Raw genomic sequence first — 10,676 nt, 5'->3', positions numbered from 1 at the left:
GGCGGTGCGCCACGTGCGTCACCGGCCGGGGCGGGGCCGGCGTCGCGCTCCTGGCCGGCGTCGCGCTCTTGCCGGAACCCCCACCTTTCACTTAGCCAAGGCTGAGGAGTGGGGACTGGAAGGACCGGGCTAGGAGTTTTTGCAAAACCTCGCTCCCCGTAACTGTCAGACTGCCCGACTCTGGGGCCATCTCCGGAGGAGAAGGGCGGGAGTCCTGAGTTGGGGATGCGGTTACGGCGGGGCCTGCGTGGCCCCTAAGTGGCGAGGGTGTGCGCGTGCGGTCCCGGCCGGCTGGGGGAAGCCGGCGGGCGCTGCAGGTGCACGCGCGGCCCCGTAGTCCTCACACGCCTGCCCCGTGCGGCAGAGCCCCCTGCATCAATCCGGGGCTGGAGTGGAGAGCGAGATCGGGGAGCCCCGGGCAGGGAGCCGGACAAGTGACGAGCGTCTTTACCTGGGAAGGCGGGTTTGGGAGAAGTTGGGCGAGGAGAGGAAGGCGGGATTCAAGAGAGCAAAAGAGGCAGGTTCGGCGGGCTGGTGGGGGCCTGAGGGCGGCGGGGCCCCGCGGGGTATAAATAGCCGGCCCGCGTTTGACAGGCGCTGCGGTGACTGGCGGTGCCGCCCCCGCCCCCCCGCCGCGTGGGGAGGGGAGGAGCGCTCTGAGCTGGCGGGGAGGGGGAGGCGGACTCCAGTGTCCTGGTGGCGGCGGCAGGAGGCCGAGGGGGAGGAGCCGAGGCGGGGGGTGGAGGGAGGGGGCCGGGAGCGGGGCGGGGGCCACCATTGCTCCCCGCGCCGAGCTCTGTGTCGCCGCCGTCGCCTAGGCGGTTGGGGGTCGGTGGGGCGGCGCGGGCGGGGGTCGCTGCGCGGGGCGGCGAGCCTCTGTTTTGTCTCCTCCTCTCCCTGTGGAGCGGCTTGGGCTGCTGGGGAGGCCCCGGCTCCCTCCGGACGCTCGGCCAACGGCGGCGGCTGCTAGTCCGCGGCCCTGCTGAGAGGGAAAAGGACGCCGCGGTCTTCCCAGGCGTCGCGGAGAGCAGGTAAGAGCGCGGGCAGCCGAGGCTGGTGAGAGGGAGCGCGAAGGGCGCGGCGATAAAGCCTAGCTGTCCCGAGTGCCGCCGCCTCCCTCCGCGCCCCCGCCCCGCGCTTGTGTTGTTTGCTTCGGGGTATGCGGAGGGGTTTTCTGGCGGCTGTGGCGGTGACACCGGCCGGGGGCTGGGGGAAGGGGGCTGAGTGTCCCCGGGCAACGGTCGCGGAGCGGGACTTGGAGAAAGGAGAAGGCGCGCTGAGCGCCTGCCCGCGGGGAGCGCGGGGCGCGGGGCAGGGCTGAGGGAAGAGGTTACAGACCCCGGCGCGGGGGATGGGCCGAGCGCAGCTGGTCTCGCCGTGTTTACATCTCTGCGCGAGTCACCTCTGCCGAGAAGCGGACTGAACTGACCCGCCTCATCCCGCCGGGAGGCCAGGGCGGGGGTCCGGCTCCGGAGGAAGCGCGTCCTGGGAGGGTTTGTGTAGGGCGGGAGTCTGCGGCCGGCGCCGGGGCTGGGCGCGAGCTCGGGGCGGGACCTGGGAGGCTCCGGCCGCTCTGGGTGGCTGGGTTGAGGGGGGGTGCTGGACACCAGTTTCCTTCCCTGTAGTGCCTTATCGCCGCCGCTTACCTTTCCTTCCTGGCGCTGCTAGCTTGCACGACAGGTTGTACTCGGCCGTTCTTTTATTCTCGCTCTCCACGCCGGCACCCTGCTGCCATCTCCCCCTGTTCCCCGGGAGGCAGGGAGGCTTGGCTCAGATCGGAATCTGTTTCTTAAACAAAACAAAAACGGGCTCGTAACACGCACGTCCAGCGACTGCCTTCTGGATCCTCGCGAAGCTGGCCCTCAGGGACTGCGCGACGGGATGGTCTAGGGGCGCGGAAGGAGGACGGCGAGGGCTCTGCCAGGGCTGGATGCTGACTCTACCCCAGGAGCTTTGTGATCAGGGCAGCCGAGCCCTCTCTCTTGCTCCTTTTGGGCATTTTTATTCCATGTCCGTAAAGGACCGAAAAAATACTCCGTAACACCAAGAATAGTCCAGATCGCACAGTTTCTAATCTTTTCCCTCTGTCAGCATCCTGGATGGACTCTTTCTAGGAGCCAGATTCGCTGTAGAATAGCCTTTAAGTTCTTAGTACTTCATTAAATGAGGAAGAGGAGGACGCGTCATTGTAAAACTGTTAAAAATTCCCCCCTTTCATATGTTCATGAACGTTTACTTCAGCTTAATGGTTTAAATTTTAATCCGGTGATGAGAGAACAGTAATCGTGTGTTTGATAATCAGATTTGCTTTCCTTTTTATCTGTGACTCTCTATCCAGAAGTAAATTATGCACTTTCTTTCGTGCCAGAATCAGAGAAGGATGTATGCTTTACTAACAAAGGATTGGATATTTGTGTTTCGGAGTTTCTTCAAAAGGTAGAATGACTTATATAGGACTGGAAACCATTAAATTACATTTAAGGGAGTTTAGGAATAATAAAACTTTTTATAGAGCATTACAGTGTACACAGTATATTCATGTAAATATTATTGAGATGATATCTAGTAGTTAAACACATGAAATGGAAAATTGGAATATCAGGCAGGGCGTGGTGGCTCACGCCTGTAATCCCAGCACTTTGGGAGGCAGAGGTGGGCGGATCACCTGAGGTCAGGAGTTCAAGACCAGCCTGACCAATATGGTGAAACCCCATCTCTAACCAAAAGTACAAAAATCAGCCGGGCGCGATGGCGGGCGCCTATAATCCCAGCTACTCAGGAGGCTGAGGCAGGAGAATTGCTTGAACCCAGGAGATGGAAGTTGCAGTGAGCCGAGATCGGGCCATTGCACTCCAGCCTGGGCGACAAGAGCAAAATCCTGTCTCCAAAAAAAAAAAAAAAAAAAAAATTGGACTATCCTGGGCATTTCAAATTTGAATATTTATGTCAACCTATTTTTAAGTTTAGTGATTTAACTCATTGGATTAATCATTGTCTCTTATTTCAGACATAAATACTCATTTACAAAATAGCTTGAGTATGGTTGGAAAGAATTTGTAACTTTGGGATTTTTCTATGCTAAGTAAACAGATTGGTACCTGTGGCCTGTAGGGTCTTGCTAATGTTAATGGCTTTACCTGCTCATGTTGTATACCATTTTTGGAGGGGGTAACAACGTCATTGTGATATAATTCACATACGAGTCAGTTCAGTTTAAAGTGTACAGTTTAGTGGGCTTAGTAATTAATTTTTTAAAAAAAAATTACTCCATTTTGCAGGTGAACAATTCAGTGGTTTTTAAGTACGGTTGTCCATCGGTATCTGTTGGGGGTTGGTTCTAGGGCCTTTCTCAGATACTAGAATCTATGGATGCTCAGGTCCCTAAAGTAAAATGGCATAGTTGCTGGATGCGGTGGCCTGTGCCTGTAATCCCAGTTATTCAGGAGGTTGAGGTGGGAGGATCTCGTGAGACCAGAGTTTGGACACCAGCCTGGGTGACAGAGCAAAATTCTGTCTCTTAGGAAAAATGAAGAAATAAAAACGGCATATTATTTGCATATAAACTATGCATATCCTCTTGTATGCTTTAAATCATCTCCAGATTACTTACACTACCTAATACAATGTGGATGCTATGTAAATAGTTGTTATACTGTGTGTTGTTTAGGGATAATGATCAGGAAAAAAGTCTCTACATGTTCATTTACAGACAAGTTTTTTTGAGTAGTTTCTGTACCTCATTGATTGAATCCATGGATTCAGAACTCATGGATATGGAGGGCCGACTGTATATTCAAAGTTGTGCAGCCATCACTATAATCAATTGTAGAGCATTTTAATCATCCCCCAAAAGATCCCCATATCCATTAGCAGTCGCTTTTCATTTTCCCTCAGCACTCCAGTCCTATGCAACCACTGATCGACTTTCTATCTTTATAGATTAGACTATTCCGGACATTTTATATAAATGAAACCATATATGTGGTCTTTTGTGACTGGCTTCTTTCGCTTAGCATAATGCTTTCAAAGTATATCCATGTTGTAATATGTGTCGGTACTTCATTTCTTTTTTTTTTTTTTTTTTTTTTTTGAGATGGAGTCTCGCTCTGCCGCCCAGGCTGGAGTGCAGTGGCCGGATCTCAGCTCACTGCAGGCTCCGCCTCCCGGGTTCACTCAATTCTCCTGCCTCAGCCTCCCCAGTAGCTGGGACTACAGGCGCCCGCCACCTCACCCGGCTAGTTTTTTGTATTTTTTAGTAGAGACGGGGTTTCACCGTGTCAGCCAGGATGGTCTCGATCTCCTGACCTCGTGATCCGCCCGCCTCGGCCTCCCAAAGTGCTGGGATTACAGGCTTGAGCCACCGCGCCCGGCCTTCTTTTTTAATTTCATCTGTTTTCTTCTTTTTTTATTTTTCTTTGCTTTGTCGCCTAGGCTGGAGTGCAGTGGTACGATCTGGCTCACTGTAACCTCTGCTGGTTCAAGCTATTCTCCTGCCTCAATCTCTTTAGTAACTGGGACCACAGGTGTATGCTACAACACCCGGCTAATTTTTTTTTTTTTTTTTTTTTTTTTTTGTATTTTTAGTAGAGACGGGGTTTCACCATGTTAGCCAGCATGGTCTTGATCTCCTGACCTCGTGATCCACCCGCCTCGGCCTCTCAAGGTGCCGGGATTACAGGGGTGAGCCACCGTGCCCAGCCAATCTATTTTCTTTTTTATAGAGATGGGGTTTCACCATATTGCCTAGGGTAGTCTTGAACTCCTGGGCTCAAGCAATCCTCCCGCTTTGGCCTCTCAAAGTGCTGGGATTTCAGGCGTGAGCCACTTTACCTGCTCCTTTTTAATTAAAAAAATTTTTTATAGTCACTTTTTTTTTTTTTGAGACGGAGTCTCGCTCTGTTGCCCAGACTGGAGTGCAGTGGCAAGATCTCGCCTCACTGCAACCTCCGCCTCCCGGGTTCAAGTGATTCTCTTGCCTCAGCCTGCCAGGTAGCTGGGACTACAGGCACGTGCCACTATGCCCAGCTAATTTTTTGTATTTTTAGTAGAGGTAGGATTTCACTGTGTTAGCCAGGATGGTCTCGATCTCCTGACCCTCGTGATCCACCCGCCTCAGCCTCCCAAAGTGCTGGGATTCCAGATATGATCCACTGCACCCAGCCTATAGTCACTTTTTTTTTTTTTATTGCTGAGTAATATTCTCTTTAGGGATATATTACATTTTATTTATCTCTGCATCAGTTGATGGACATTTAAGATTCTATTGTTTTGGGCTATATGCTGCTATGAATATTCGTGTTTTTGTGTAGACGTCATTTCTTTGGGTATGTACACTTTTTAATAAATTAGCTTTTGACTTACCTGATACCAAAAAAAATCCATTTTGAGTATATAATTCAATACTTTTTAGTAAATATATAGAATTGTGAAACTATCACCTTGAGCTAGTTTTCGAACATTTCCATTGCCTCCAAAATTCCCTCCAGCCTGTTTGCAGTTAACCCTTATTCCCAGCCCCAGCCTCAGGCAATCACTGATTGGTTTTGTCTTAATCCATTTGCTTTTTCTGGATATTTTGGAGTTGTATAAATGGAATTGTACAATATGTAGTCTTTCGTATCTGGCTTCTTTCACTTAACATAATGTTTTTGGGGTTCATTCATATTGTAGCATTTATCAGTTTTTTGTTCCTTTTTATTTTGGAATAGTATTTCTTTGTATGAGTATATGATAGTCCCACCCCTTATCTATGTGGGATACATTCCAAGACCCCCAGTGGATGCCTGAAATCTCAGGTAGTATTGAATCTTATATATTTTTTTCTATATCTGTATACCTAGTTTAATTTGTTAATCAGGCATAATAAGAGATTAAAAACAGTATGATAGAAGAGTTACAACAATATGCTATTCACAATTTCATAGATGGAAGATTTCTTACTGTAGATGTTAGCAAACTCAGCATAAAGTTTTTTTTCTTATTAAATTGAGAACTTTCACTTTTTCACTTAAAAGAAGTATTTTACAGCTTCTCTTTAGCATATCCAAATTGTCATCCTTATTACTCTTGAGCATTTGAGCCATTATTAAGTAAAATAAGGGTTACTTGAACACTAGCACTACGATACTAGTTGATCTGATAGCTGAGATGGCCACTAAGCAGGTAGTGTAGACAGCGTGAATATGGTGGATAAAGGGATGATTCACATCCGAGGCAGAGTGGCATGGTATGAGTTTTCATCATGCTACTCAGAATGGCACACAATTTAAAACATAGATTGTTTATTTCTGAAAATTTCCATTTATCATTTTTAGAACATGTTTGACTGTGGGTAACTGAAACTGGAAAGTAAAGCTGTAGGTTAGGGGAGATTACTGTAACACACTTTAACTGTTGACCAGTATATAGGTGTTTCGATTATTTCCAGTTTTTGACTCTTTTGAATAATACTCAAACATTTGAGTACAAGTCTTTATGTGAACATATGGTTTTGTTTCTCTTGGTTAGCTATCTAGGAGTAGAATTACAGCATCATATGTTTAGCTTTTTAGGACACTGCCAAACTGTTTCCCAAAGTGGCCGTAACATCTTATATTGCCAACAGCAATGTTTGAGAGTTCCAGTTTTCTTCATATCTTTGTCAACACTTACTATTGTCTTTTCAAAAAATTATAGCTGTTCTAATGGATATGAATTTGTTTGTTTGTCTTTGAGTCACTCTGTCGCCCAGGCTGGAGTGCAGTGGCGCATTCTCAGCTCACTGCAACCTCTCCCTCCTGGGTTCAAGCAATTCTCATGCCTCAGCCTCCCAGGCTGCTGGAATTACAGCTGAGCACAACTATGCTTAGTTGATTTTTTGTATTTTTAGTGGAGACGGGGTTTCACCATGTTGCCCAGGCTGGTCTCGAATCCTGAGCTCAGGCAATCCTCTGGCCTTGGCCTCCCAAAGTGCTAGGATTACAGGCATGAGCCACCGTGCCTAGTCTGATTTTGGTGATTCGTTGTTTTTTTTTTTTTTTTTTTTTTTTTTTTTCTTTTTTTCTCTGTTTTAGTGGAGTCATTGTGATTTTTTTTGTTTGTTTGTTTGTTTTTTTTTTGAGACGGAGTCTCGCTCTGTCGCCCAAGCTGGAGTGCAGTGGCGCGATCCTGGCTCACTGAAAGCTCCGCCTCCTGGGTTCACGCCATTCTCCTGCCTCAGCCTCCCGAGTAGCTGGGACTACAGGCGCTCGCCACCGCGCCTGGCTCATTTTTTGTATTTTTAGTAGAGACGGGGTTTCACCGTGGTCTTGATCTCCTGACCTTGTGATCCACCCGCCTCGGCCTCCCAAGGTGCTGGGATTACAGGCGTGAGCCACCGCGCCCGGCCGTCATTGTGATTTTAATTTTAATTTTCTTATGACTCATAGTATTGAGCATCTTTTCATGTGTCTTTTTTCTTGACCTATTTATGTCTCTAAAGTTGCAATTTTTTTTTTTTTTTTTTTTTTTTGGTGAAAAATCAGACCTTGGCGATTACCTTGAGCAGTAGGATATTAATAATTCCCACAAGTTTAGCATTCCAATAATGGAACTCTTGGCATAAATGGGCAAAAGACAGGGTCTCACTCTGTTGCCCAGGCTGGAGTGCAGTGGTGCGACCAGAGCTCCCTGTAGCCTTGACCTCCTGGGCTCAAGCAGTCCCCCTACCTCAGCCTCTTGAGTAGTTGGGAATGGGGAATGCAGGTGCATACCACCATGCCAGGTTAATTTTTAATTTTTATTTTTTGTAGAGATGGGGGTCTCACTGCATTGCCCAGGCTACTCTTGAACACCTGGGCTCAAGCGATCTTCCTCTGTTGACCTACCAAAGTGGTGGGATTACAAGCATGAGCCACTGTGTCTGACCCATTTTTTTTGATGATACCTCTATTCAGATCTTTTGCTCCTTTTAAAATTGGATTGTTTGGGCTGGGTGTGGTGACTCATGCCTGTAACTCCAGCACTTTGGGAGGCCGAGGTGGGTGGATCACCTGAGGTCAGGAGTTCAAGACCAGCCTGGCCAACATGGCAAAACCCTGTTTCTACTAAAAATACAAAAATTAGCTGGAGGTGGTGGCGCATGCCTATAATCTCAGCTACTCAGAAGGCTGAGGTAGGGTAATTGCATAAACCTGGGAGGCGGAGGTTGCAGTGAGCTGAGATTGCAACACTGCACTCTAGCCTAGCGACAGAGCAAGGCTCTGTCTCAAAAAAATAAAATATAATATAATAAAATTGGGTTGTTTGACTTACTGAGTTGTAAGAAGGTTTTTTTTTTTTTTTTAAAAATATATTCTGGATGTAAGTTCTTTAATAGATATAGGATCTGCAAATATTTCTTCGCAGTCTGTTGCTGGTCTTTTCATTGCTTAAAAAATTGGTGGCTGGGCGCGGTGGCTCACACCTGTAATCCCAGCACTTTGGGAGGCCAAGATGGGCAGATCACTAGGTCAGGCATTCAAGACCAACCTGGCCAACATGGTAAAACCCCAATCTCGGTAGAGATTTTCATCTCTACTGAAAATACAAAAATTAGCCGGTGTGGTAGTGTGCACCTGTAGTCCCAGCTACTTAGGAGGCTGAGACTGGAGAATCGCTTGAACCCAGGAGGCGGAGGTTGCAGTGAGCCGAGATCGCTCCACTGCACTCCAGTCTAGGCAACAGAGCGAGACTCCGTCTCAAAAAAAAAAAAAAAAAAAATTGGTGATTGACATCTTTTAAAGCGTAATTAGTTTAAATTTTAATGAAGTGTGGTTTCTGAATTTTTTCTTTTATAGATCATGATTTTGTTGTCTTATGTAAGAACTCTCTGCCTAATTCCAGATCTTGAGATTTTTCTGTTTTCTAGAAGTTTTATAGTTTTAACTCTAACAGTTAGATAGATTTTATCATCTATTTTGAATTAACTTCTGTGTATGGTGAGAAATCAAGTTCTAAATTCATCTTTTATATACAGATTGTTCTGTCAACCTAAATAAAAGACAGAGAGTCCCTCTGAAAGAAAACAATATTTATTCAGAAATGGGCATTATAATGGAAATATACATACCATAGTAAACTATATACATATTCAGGGAGGTAAAGGAAGACATAGATTTTTAAAGGAAAAATGAGGAGGATTACATCATCGTTTTAAATCAGTTTTCTTTGGCTATAAAGATCAATGACAAGAGTGGTGCCAGTCTGAGGTTGGACATGAAGTTACTGGGCAGATGTCCTTTCAGAAGTATTTTTTTTGTGTGTAAGGTTGCGATTGCCTTTATGCAAGGTTGTGGCCTTTATGGGTTTTTTTTGTGATAGGTTTTTTTTTTTTTTGGAGATGTAATCTCGCTCTGTTGCCCAGGTTGGAGTGCAGAGGTGCAATCTCGGCTTGCTGCAACGTCTGCCTCCTGGGTTCAAGCGATTCTCCTGCCTCAGCTTTCCACGTAGCTGGGACGACAGGCCTGCGCCACCACGCCTGGCTAATTTTTGTATTTTTAGTAGGAATGGGGTTTCACCATGTTGGCCAGGCTGGTCTCAAACTCCTGAACTCAAGTGATCCACCCACCTCTGCCTCCCAAAGTGCTGGGATTACAAGTGTGGCCTGCCTGTCTCTGCCTCCCAAAGTGGTGGGATTATAGGCGTGAGCCACTATGCCCAGGCAATAGTTATTTTTTTTAATCAGGTATTCTTGCATGCGAACCCTCCTTTCATGGCCTTCTCTGGCTCCATTTGTCAGGGCTTTTAACACAAATGACTCAATTTTAATTCTAACAACTTTCACTTTTCTCTCTTTTGATCAAAATCTTTCTTTGGACCCAGGCACAGTGGCTCATGCCTGTAATCCTAGCACTTTGGGAGGCAGAGGCAGGAGGATTGCTTGAGCCCAGGAGTTTGAGACCCACCTGAGCAACATGGTGAGACCCTGTCTCTAGAAAAACAAACAAAACAAAACAAAAAGGATCTTTCTTTGGAAGCATCACTGATCAGTCATCTTGTAGTTAGGTTTTAATTATCTTTAGGTGCCAGGATGGACCTGTCCTGGGTTGTTGGTATGGTCCCATGTTGGAGGGAGTACTTGGCAAACTAGGAGTCAGTGTCAGGACCCCCTCAGTCACATTTGAGCAACAAGGGAAGTTTGGAGGGAGGGATTCTCAGGCTAAGTCTGCCAGAAATCCGTTATTAAGATCAGTTTTTGTCTGTTCCTTAAATGTAGGCTGTCATCTCAGGGTGTAGGGCCAGCCCGGTATAATTCTGTTGGGAGTAGTACTTCTACAGAAATGTAACAAATAACATGTACAAAGTTTAAAAAGGAAAATACAAAGTAAACTGTTTTTTTTTTTTTTTTTTTTTTTGAGATGGAGTCTTGCTCTGTCGCCCAGGCTGGAGTGCAGTGGCTCACTGCAAGCTCCGCCTCCCGGGTTTACACCATTCTCCTGCCTCAGCCTCCCGAGTAGCTGGGACTACAGGCGCCCGCCACCTCGCCCGGCTAGTTTTTTGTATTTTTTAGTAGAGATGGGGTTTCACCGGGTTAGCCAGGATGGTCTCGATCTCCTGACCTCGTGATCCGCCCGTCTCGGCCTCCCAAAGTGCTGGGATTACAGGCTTGAGCCACCGCGCCTGGCCTACAAAGTAAACTTAATAGTAATATGATAATACCAGTTTACGTAATGGTTTTG

General features: G+C 46.9%; 1 protein-coding gene across 28 annotated transcripts in view; it reads left to right on the top strand.

Annotated features, from left to right (window-relative positions):
• The first annotated feature begins 791 nt into the window (after positions 1–791).
• ELF2 (E74 like ETS transcription factor 2) overlaps positions 792–10,676 on the top strand; it is a 121,675-nt gene continuing 111,790 nt past the window's right edge. For all 28 annotated transcript variants that reach the window (XM_065545510.2, XM_074040477.1, XM_065545499.2 and 25 more), the window contains exon 1: positions 792–1,031. The gene's annotated coding sequence lies outside the window, so the exon portion shown is untranslated. The remainder of the gene's footprint in view (positions 1,032–10,676) is intronic.

This window comes from Macaca fascicularis, chromosome 5, assembly GCF_037993035.2.
Source record: "Macaca fascicularis isolate 582-1 chromosome 5, T2T-MFA8v1.1".
Taxonomy (NCBI): domain Eukaryota; kingdom Metazoa; phylum Chordata; class Mammalia; order Primates; family Cercopithecidae; genus Macaca; species Macaca fascicularis.
The sequence above is the reverse complement of the archived record's forward strand: the minus strand, read 5'-3'. Positions and strand labels throughout refer to the sequence as shown.